Source organism: Phoca vitulina, unplaced genomic scaffold (assembly GCF_004348235.1).
Source record: "Phoca vitulina isolate PV1807 unplaced genomic scaffold, GSC_HSeal_1.0 scaffold53, whole genome shotgun sequence".
NCBI classification, from domain to species: domain Eukaryota; kingdom Metazoa; phylum Chordata; class Mammalia; order Carnivora; family Phocidae; genus Phoca; species Phoca vitulina.
Genome location: NW_022589756.1, coordinates 3840440 through 3851577, shown reverse-complemented (window position 1 = coordinate 3851577; position 11138 = coordinate 3840440).

The window sequence follows — 11138 nt, the reverse complement described above, 5'->3', positions numbered from 1 at the left end:
AAAGAAAAGAAAAGAAAAAAAAAGAAAGAAAGAAAGAAAGAAAGAAAGAAAAGAAAAAAAGAAAGAAAGAAAGAAAGAAAGAAAGAAAGAAAGAAAGAAAGAAAGAAAGAAAGAAAGAAAAAGAAAGAAAGAAAGAAAGAAAGAAAGAAAGAAAGAAAAAGAAAGAGAGAGAAAGAAAGAAAGAAAGAAAGAAAGAAAGAGAAAGAGAAAGAAAAAGAAGGAAGGAAGGAAGGAAAATTTTACCTTTTTATTTTTATAAGAAGCTAAAATGTTCTTGTAAAAATGTTTGGCTTACTGGACAGAGAAAAATAACTGCAAATTTGTATGGCATGTACATGTTCTTATAATAGGAGAGATAAAGTGAGATAAAGTACTTTGAGAAGATAATGTTATAGTTATAATTAATACCCTGAATTTGTCCCCCTAATCCAAGACTGACTTCTCTCCCACAATTTAAGGTAAAGCATCTTGGCCAGTGTCCAGGGAAACCCTTATGTCTTCATGTTGCTATAGTTTGCCTTAGTGTTGCTAGGATAGACATGGTTTATGATAAACCAGAATATAAGCTTATTCTTGAGTATTCTCTTCTATCTCAACTTTTGTCTCCCAAAATTGTGTGGCTTTGTAGATAGAATAGCAGATGGCGGGGAGGGAGGCTTGAGACTGGGTTTTCTTTATTGCCCCCGCCCTCTGTTCTCTGATTTGGGGAGAAAACAGGCCCCAAAGTTTATTCACCATCATCGGTACCAAATGCATGGTGGTCCTCATACACAAGTATAAAACAAATCAAAACCAACAAGCAAAAAAAAAAACCTTTCCACAGCAGATACCTCTAGGGAGGAAAATTGGGTGGTTTAAGACAAAGAGGTGGGAGAGAGATTGACTTTTCGGTGGAGACTTTGTACCTTTTCACCTGAGTGCTGTGTGCATTTATTCTATATTCAAAAGTAATTTTTAAATAGGAAATATATAAAATACTTGATTAGACACTATTGATGGAAACACTAGAGATTCCTGGTCTAAAGGAGCTTACAGTATCATTCAGGAGACAGGATATTATTTTAAAAGAAAAGAATAATAGATATTCTATACTGTCCCCTCCACTAACCAGCTATCTAATAGTAACTAAGTTATTTAGCTACTCTGACTTCAATTTCTTTATTTGTGAAATGAGAAGACTGAACAAAGTAACCACCTAGCTCATTTCATTTGTGTATCATTCATTCATTCATTCATTTTATTTATCTATTCAAGAAAATTTTCGTAAGCACTGTATTAGTTGTCTTTTCCTGTATAACCACCTCAAAACTTAGTACCTTAAAATACCAACCATGTATTTAGCTCATAATTCAGCACAGTGGCAATTTGGGCAGGGCTCAGCTGTGTGGTTCTTCTTCTAGTCTCACCTGGGCTCACTTATGTGCCTAGGGCCAGCTAGGTGTCTCTGTCAGCTAAGGTGTCTCTGCTTCTGAGCCTTGGCTGGCTATCAGCTGAGAGAGCATGGCTCTCCTGTGCTCAGCCAGTCTACATTTGTTCACACGGTGGCTTGGGATTGCCAGAGTAGCAAGGGGGCAAAGTCCCAGTGAAAAAGCACTTTTCTTTTTCTTTATTTTATTTTATTCATTTATTTTTAGAGGTGGGGGCAAGGGAAAAGGAGAGAAAGAATCTCAAGCAGATTCCCTGCTGAGTGTGGATCCCGACGCAGAGCTCGATCTCACAACCCTGAGATCACAACCTGAGCTGAAATCAAGAGTTGGACACTTAACCAACTGTGACACCCAGCGGCCCTAAGAAAAGCGCTTTTCAAGTCTCTGCTTGCCTCACATTAGTCAATGTCCCGCTGACAACATCAAATTCAGGCCAGATTGAAGGAGTAGAAAAAGAGACTCCAAATTATACCGTCAATTACAAGGGGCTGTGGAAGAGGGAGAAGAATAATCTGTGGTCATTTTTTCAATCTACCACAAGCATCTTTGTTATGCCAAGTCCTTACCTTCAAGGAGCATACACTTTTATCCTTCCTGCCACTGAGTTTCTACTGCTAGCGAATGATAATTATGAAAAGCTGGGGTGAGATGGATCGTAGGGCAAATCTCAGAAAAGAAATGAATAAGTCTATACAATTATTAAAGTTAGTTAAACAAAACCTTCTTGGGAGAGACTATCTGATCCCGAAATGTTTATTCAGATTTTTGTTAAATTTTTGCCTTATCCATTCATCTGTCAATGGACATCTTGGCTCTTTCCACAGTTTAGCTATTGTGGACATTGCTGCTATAAACATCAGGGTGCACGTACCCCTTCGGATCCCTACATTTGTATCTTTGGGGTAAATACCCAGCAGTGCAATTGCTGGATCGTATGGTAGCTCAATTTTAACTTTTTGAAGAACCTCCATACTGTTTTCCAGAGTGGAATCTGAAAAACAAACTGAGGGTTCTAGAGGGGAGGGGGGTGGGAGGATGGGTTAGCCTGGTGATGGGTATTAAAGAGGGCACGTTCTGCATGGAGCACTGGGTGTTATATGCAAACAATGAATCATGGAACACTACATCAAAAACTAATGATGTAATGTATGGTGATTAACATAACATAATAAAAAAAATTTTTTTTGCCTTAAAAAAATCTATTTGCAGATCTGCAGAACAGCATTACTGTGTTTGGACTCCTGAAGAGTTAAGAGAAGCAGTGACTGTTAACTGATTTCCCTTACTGGGGCTCGTGAATTTTTTTTTTTTTTTAACTACAGCTTGCAAAGCCATAAGATATATGACCACAGGGAAGGCAGGAATCAATCAATTAACAATGGGTTCCAAACACATACACAGTTCCTAGCACTGGCCAGACACTGAAGAGATAAAATGAGGCAAAATACCATTGCTTCCATCTGGAAGCTTGGCATGCAGTTGAGGGAAAAAAAAAAAAAAAAACTAACACATCCAAAGAGAGATAACAAACAATTCCAGGTAGCAAATGAAATGAAGATGTTGCATCCACAGCCCTCTGCAAGTATAACATTTCTCCAGGTGTTTCAGCTGTTCTTACACTATCTACTCCCACATTTCCTGCTGTGTCAAGTGTCCCATAGTAAATTACCCTGTGGAGAGGAAATGTTACTCAGTCTGACATCACTGGACTCTATCACACCCTCTCACACACCTGCTCACAACCTCACATCCCTCACACACCTGTCATCACCCACAAAACACTCCCCTCCTCTAACCTATACATCAGCCTATAAATTCACATCTGAATTTTTCCGTTTAGATAAGCCATCCCTCCCAAACACGCAAACCCAGAATGAGGAGATGTCACTCTTTAAAAATTGTGGAAAAAATGCACTGGCAAAAGAAGTTCCAACTTTTCCTCCTTTATCGTAACTCTGAAGACAAATCAAAGTCTGTGTGGATAACAACCCAAAGGGCAGAAGAACCTTGAGATGGGAGGGTTACCTACTGAGAGGGCACCTTCCTGGGCATCAGAGGGCCTGAGTTTGAAAGATGATGTTAATATTTTCTCATGGTATAATTTGGGTCATGTGCACTATGACTTTGAGCTTTCTTATCTTTCCAATGAAGGCAAAGAATATTACATCTCCCCGATTTACCTTATAAGGTTATTATAATTTTCCAATTTAATATATGATATTTCAAATCATTCTTTTGTTTTGTTTTGGTTTTGTTTTTTGTTTTATTATGTTATGTCAGTCACCATACATCATTAGTTTTTGATGTAGTGTTCCATGATTCATTGTTTGCATATAATACCCAGTGTTCCATCCAATACGTGCCCTCTTTAATACCCATCACCAGGCTAACCCATCCCCCCACCCCCCTCCCCTCTAGAACCCTCAGTTTGTTTCTCAGTGTCCATAGTCTCTCATGGTTCATCACCCCTTCTGATTCCCCCCCCCTTCATTTTTCCCTTCCTACTATCTTTTTTTTCTTTTAACATATAATATATTATTTGTTTCAGAGGTACAGGTCTGTGATTCAACAGTCTTGCACAATTCACAGCACTCACCATAGCACATACCCTCCCCAATGTCTATCACCCAGCCACCCCATCCCTCCCACCCCCCTTCAACACCACAACCCCCAGTTTGTTTCCTGAGATTAAGAATTCCTCATATCACTGAGATCATATGATACATGTCTTTCTCTGATTGACTTATTTCGCTCAGCATTATACCCTCCAGTTCCATCCACGTCGTTGCAAATGGCAAGATCTCATTCCTTTTGATGGCTGCATAATATTCCATTGTATATATATACCACTTCTTCTTTATCCATTCATCTGTCGATGGACATCTTGGCTCTTTCCACAGTTTGGCTATTGTGGACATTGCTGCTATAAACATTGGGGTGCACATACCCCTTCGGATCACTACATTTGTATCTTTGGGATAAATACCCAGTAGTGCAATTCCTGGGTCATAGGGCAGCTCTATTTTCAACTTTTTGAGGAACCTCCATACTGTTTTCCAGAGTGGCTGCACCAGCTTGCATTCCCACCAACAGTGGAGGAGGGTTCCCCTTTCTCCGCATCCCCGCCAACATCTGTCGTTTCCTGACTTGTTAATTTTAGCCATTCTGACTGGTGTTTGGTGGTATCTCATTGAGGTTTTGATTTGGATTTCCCTGATGCCGAGTGATGTTGAGCACTTTTTCATGTGTCTGTTGGCCTATAAAATGCAAATAATCAATGGGTTAATAGCAATATATAGCCAGGGGTGATACTCAAAATACTTACTGACTGATGTGTGTTGGCAGGGACTAATCAAAGAGGACACCTAGCCCCCAGTATAAACACTGTCCAGTGGTCCTGGTGCTTACCAGCAGAATGCCAGCCTGTCTCAGAGGATCTCCATACAGTATGGAGGTGGGGAGTGGTATAACCAGCAAAGTAGGCACACAAAGCCTTCTGTGGGACCTGCCACTGTTCAAAAATAAGTACTTATGAAGGCACCCATACATTCCTAATGTTAATATGATTTTTTAAAAACTGAAACTTAAAATTTAAAAAAAGCACAATCATAATAAAACACTAAAAAATGACTTAAAACGGGATTTGAATAGTCCCATTTCCACACACTCTGAAGCATTTAGAAGACTTCTGAGTACTTTCACCTCCAAACTGACTAAAGAGCAAATGACTATCTACCACCACATAAGTGCCTTGTCTTTGCTGATGCCAAATGAAGTTTGCTTCCTTTGGGCTAATGATCAAAGAGGTTGCAGAAAAAATACTCACACATCAAAAGATACCATTTTCTGCATGTTACAATAAATTGGATATACCGCGCTCTAAGCCAGTGGACTTTAGTGTAACTAATAGGTCAGATGTGTTCTCATAGGAAATTTAAAAAGTGAATTTAGGTCCTGTAAATGCCTAAAAGCCCCACTGCTAGGACCGATGCGTATCCAGACATGTCTGGCAAACCAGTGCACTAGACTTGCCAAAGGTCTATTTGAATGAGGGATGAAGAAACCTCCCAGGGGAGAATTCATTCCAAGGGAAGAGAAGGTCAAACAGATAAGCATGGCCTATGGGGTCAGGGAAGGGACAATTCTAAGGTCTGCATGGTGTTTGTCACTAGAATTTGAATCCTGTGGATGTGGTGAGGATTGGTGGCTATAGGATGGAGAATTTAGAGTTTTCAGCTATTAAATTTGGGGCCATAAGCTGCCCTGCTCTGGCAAGCCTCTAAACCCCCACCTACCCACCACCATCATTCCACCCATCTCTGGGACCTCAAGCACCCAGGATATCAACAGCTCTGCAGGACACAGCACTGTGGCATCCATAAGGTGCGGCTGTACTCAGGAGAAGCCCCATGAGTGCCCAGCAGATGGCAGTGGTGCCTGGCCCAGGTAGCTGAGTCTGTGAATGTCCTGCAGAAGAAAATTGTTCAGTGTCCAGCAGACACCACATGGCAGCTCACTGGGCTCCAGAACCTGGGCTGGAGGTGTCAGGAGGGAAGCGAAGCTCAAGGTTCTGGAATACCTATTGATTATTGATAATGTTGGATTGCCTCCTTCACCCAGGGCTCCGTAGCCTGGGACCTTGCCCGCTCTCCATCTCCTCCCATTTTCTAGCCAATGACTTCAAATTTGTGTCACCATCCCAAACTTTTCTTGTTTTTTGTTTTTTTTTTTTTTAAGATTGATTGATTGATTGATTGAGAGAGGGAGAGCACAAAGGAGAGGGAGAGGGAGAAGCAGGCTCCCCGCTGAGCAGGAGCCCCATCTGGGACTCGATCCCAGGACTCTGAGATCATGACCTGAGCCTAAGGCAGACACTTAACCAACTGAGCCACCCAGGCACCCCATCACAAACCTTTCTACTCCACTCCAGACTCACATATCTGTCTACTGGGTTTATCTCATTTGAATACCAAATGAAAAATGTCCAAAACTGAACTCCTAATCTTCTCCCCTCAAAAACAGCTTCAACCTGCAACCTTCCTTATCCCTCTTGATGGGACTTTCATCCTTCCAACTGATCAGGCAAAAATTTTTGCTAAAAAAAAAAAAATTGCCATCATCTTCACCTCCTTTCTTTTCCTCATCTTCACATCCAATTCATCAACAAATACTAAAATCCAGTAACTTCTCTACTGTCTTGGCAGCTTCTACTTTGGGCTAAGACCACATCTCTTTTGCCTGGATCACTTCAATACATCAAAGCGTGGACTTGAAACTCAAACTCTTATCTTTCTAGTGCCAGACGACAGGGGGTAAATAAGCAGGCAAGTTGGTTTCCATCAAAAAACCTGAAATGAGAAAACTCACAAAATGACCTCTATCAGGACGTGTGTGTCAAACATCCCTCAAGTAGAATTAATGTGACATGGAGTCCTTCCTATGAAAATCCTACCATTGCTTCAAGTTTCAGTAGCCTTCTTCCTCACATTCAGCCTTTCTCAACAACACTGTAGGGGGATCTTCTGGCCCAGAAGCCCTGTACAGAACTTACAGTACATATAGTTTACCTAGCATATGATTTCATTCTATCTTGTATTGCACGCTAATGTTTTCATGAGTGTTAATCTTGTTGTTCCAGCTAGATAATGAGGCAGAGGTCTTGGCTTGAGACAAAAGTGGGATTCAGAGGTGTCTGAGGTCTGGCCTGTGTGAAGACTGATAGGTGTGGCCACCATACGTTATTTGCATATAAAGTTTTTGCTTCAGATGATTTTGAGCACACGGGTGTGTGCCTTCCAGGGTTGGTGAGGGGAAGATCGGGAACTGGGGAAAGTGTGGAGTCTGACTTCAGATATTAGTTCCCTGCTTAGCCAGTGGATTCAGGTCTGAGCCCAACTGAGAGGAAATCTCGGGAATTTTTTCCTTGGGCAAGTCTTAAGGCCAGGGAGCTAAGCTGTTCTGCTTTGATGTCTCCATGCTAAAGAGAAGCAGAGAACAGGTGAACCAAGCTTGCTGCCTGTTTCTCAGGGTCTCAAGCCTAGCAGGGAGGCTCAGAGTGGGTCAGGGTTACCAAAAGCAAATTTGAATTCCATTAAAAAAAAGTTCCTAGACCCTCTTCAATGACAGATTGGCTAAACTACTTACTAGCAGTTTACATTGGCAGATTACATAGTTGACCTGACTCCTTTCTTAATCTCCAAGTACAGCCATTTGTACAAACTTCTCCTCCCCTCTGCTACTCTGGTACCTCCCAGGTTGGTAAATCAAGGACAGAGTAAGGGGACCCTTGTTAAATATGGCATCTCAGGAGGACACTGAGGGCAATGGCAGTGATCTGTTACTGCCCCCGTGTGACATCAAGGACATGGCCCTGGGTGGGGAAAAAAGGTGAAAATTGTTCACAACCACTCACAAAATATGCCCAGCAAGAAGTACCCTGATGTGGCATTGAAGATAGTGGGGAACTGTATGGGATTTTAACTTCCTACCTGTTTCGGGGATTTAGCTTGATCTGGAGAGATTTCAATTATTAATTTTCCAGTGACTTTATTGAATCCAAAAACAAGCAAGGCACTGGGAACCAGAAGCTAATGCAGACACCACAAGTGGGAGGCCCAGGGTGTTCACTTACCTGCAGTGTTCCAGACCATCAATATAGTGCATTCTGGTTAATCGGAATTTTTAAAAAATTTTAAAAAGTAACAAGTGTCCTTTCAAATCAGAGATATCAGAAGCCCAAGTGGAGGTCAGATCCAATTTCTAGCAGTAGAATTGGGAAAGTCATATAACTTCACTAAATTTAATTTTCCTTAAAATTAAAAAAAAAAAATCAATTACTTCTTAGCCTGACTTCTTTGAGGGTTGTCAGGCTAGTCAAGTGAGATCATCTATGTGAAAATGCTTTAAAAACTATAATGTACTGTATCACCTGTTGGGATGGCTGAGTGGTCTAAGGCACCAGACTCCAAACTATAATGCACTGTAAATTTAAAATATTGTTATTCATATAATAATGTATCTATACACATAAGCCAAGATTGAGGATTGAGACAACAGTTGGAATAATTTAAATTTTTTCTGAATTTACTTCATTAGCTAAATATTTGTAACAAAACATAATTGATTGATTTTCCAATTCATCTTGCATCACTTTATTAAGTTAAATTAAAAGGAAGCCCTGAGAAATAAGCTCTTGGCCTTATTGAGTATTTAAGGCCAGTTACTCATTAGTGAAATGCCCCACACAGCATTAGCATCTCACCAAACACAGACAGGAGAAAATCACAGTTTGTAGGTTACCTTCTTACTTATGAAATAAAAGATATCCCAGGTAAATCATCTTGTTCCTTATCCTCTTCAGTGTTTTAATTCCAGACGATGCTTTGTATCCTTTAAACATTTCCATATCACTTGATCTCTTTGTCTGCTCTCATTTGTCACTCTCGCAATTACAAAAGCTAAAGGACTTTGTTCAGTGCCCTCCTTCCCTGACACTGATGTCTTTCCAGGAGGAGACTGGTTTCTTGGGGAAGAGATGGCCTAGTGGATTTTCCTAATATTGCTATTATCACATTTTCCAACTTAGGGAAATTACCAACATCTCACACTTTGGTCCTGGCAGAACATAAATAACAGACTAATACTGTTTCCATCAGGCATTTTTTCTGTCATTCAATTTCTGGCATAATCTCAGAGACGTTACAAAGATCTGAAAAAAATCACATTCTACCTTACATTGATTTTTTTATTTTTACTTCTTTTTTATTACTATATAATTAACATACAATAAGACATGTAGATCTTCAGTGAAGTGTTCAGTTTTAACAACTGAATACACCAGCTGAAACAAGATATAAAAGTGTGGACATCAGACAAACCCATCAGCAGCACCAAGGACAAAATGGTGAATCTGGGTTTTATACAGCTTCTCCCTCAGCTTTTATGCCACACACAGTAGATTTCCTGAAAATGAGATTCGAATACAATTTGTAGAGAAAAGAATCTCAGTACGGAGCCTCTCCAAATCTGATGCTAATTTGGATGTCAAATATTTTGTACATTTGTACACATCCTTAGATATTTTCTCATTGCAAAGGTAACTCATGTTTGTTGCAAAAACAAAAAATTCAGAAAATACAAAAAAAAATCTAAAAAAGAAAATACAAAAGGCTATTTTACAAATATAAAAACATTCTGTCTTTGTAATAAAAGGAAAAGATCATCCACAACCCTATTACGCAGGCAAAATCAATATTAACTTTGTGTCTTACAATCTTCTTCTAAATTCATGTTTGACAGGTAGATATAAGTATGTGTGTACTTTTTTTTTTTTAAGTGGAATCTTACTATGCATACAGTTTTATGTTGGTAGGAGAAATAAGGAGTTTCTGACTTGAAGTTCAGCACCCACTGAGCGGACTATACCTCTCTCTTCGCAGAGACTGTGGCTCGCTGGAGAAGACAGGCTCACGGCGGATCTCAAGGCCACCTGACCCAGGACCCAGCCTCACCTGAGAAGTCTGCCACTGAAGAACCCTTCGTGAGCCTGTTCAGCATTTTGTAAACTGTCTGGAAAACTGACAGGAACCTTCTGAATGTCAAATTCAAAGCTTGTAATACATTGTGGGAAATTTAGATATCAATATGCATAAGTCTCTGTCTTCTGGCCAATTACTGAGCTCCCTGTGTGAGCAAATGCTTCGCAGCAGTTCCTGGCACGAGGTGCTTGCTGCTGGTGCCATAATCTTCTGCCTGTGAAGATCAGGGTGGAGGTGAGCGAGTATTTCTAATCCTGGCATCGAAACTCATCGAAACTCATCGAAACTCAGTATGATTCTGAAGCTGTGCACTGAGGAATTGGATTTCCAAGACAAATGACTTGAGTAGAAACCAACAGGATAAATTTCTATGTGCAAATTTATTCAAAGTCCTTATTTTCTCAGTTGCTTTGTTAATATTTTCACAGAGCTTCAAAGCCCCATGTTTCCAATTCGCTGCACCTTCAGTATGAAATCTCTTTATTTTTTGCAAAGAAACATTAGCTTTTTAATCTTCAAGTAACACCCCCAAATATATATATATTATATACATATTATATAAATATATATATATATATATATATATATATTTCCCCTCATGAATAGTTAGATCCCAAGAAGAATGAAGTAACAAGAGATCTCCTCCAGGCAATCTGTAAGACAGGGGCTGTGCTAACAAAGGGAGGGGAGAGGAGGAAAAAAAAAAAAAAAAAAAAAAGGAAGAAGAAGAAATTGATTCCCAGTACATTCAGCCAAGGAAAGCCTGTGATTCAGCAAAAGAAAGCCATGGACGATTTTGTTCGGCTCACAGGCGCGCATATCACTGCCTCTGGGAAAAGGCTGCTCCTTAATCTCAGCCTTCTCAGCCTGCCAGAAGCAAGGAACATTCCTCCTAACTATCCTTTCTTTCTTTTTAGGAAATCCAGCTCCAAGGGAAGATCCCAGGCTGTCTAAAAGAAGCTACCTATAAAGAAAAATGAGAACAATTAAGCCCTAAATCTGTACACGGAACTTCAACAGCTGAGACTCGAAAACGAAAATGGAGATAATGCTAATGATTATGTTTTATAGCCTCAACATGCCTTACATCTGGAAGCGTTCCAAAGCCCTCAGCAGGTTGTCACATTGATAGAAGGGGCCCCTGCTGAGACGCAGCTGCTTCTGGGGAAGAGCC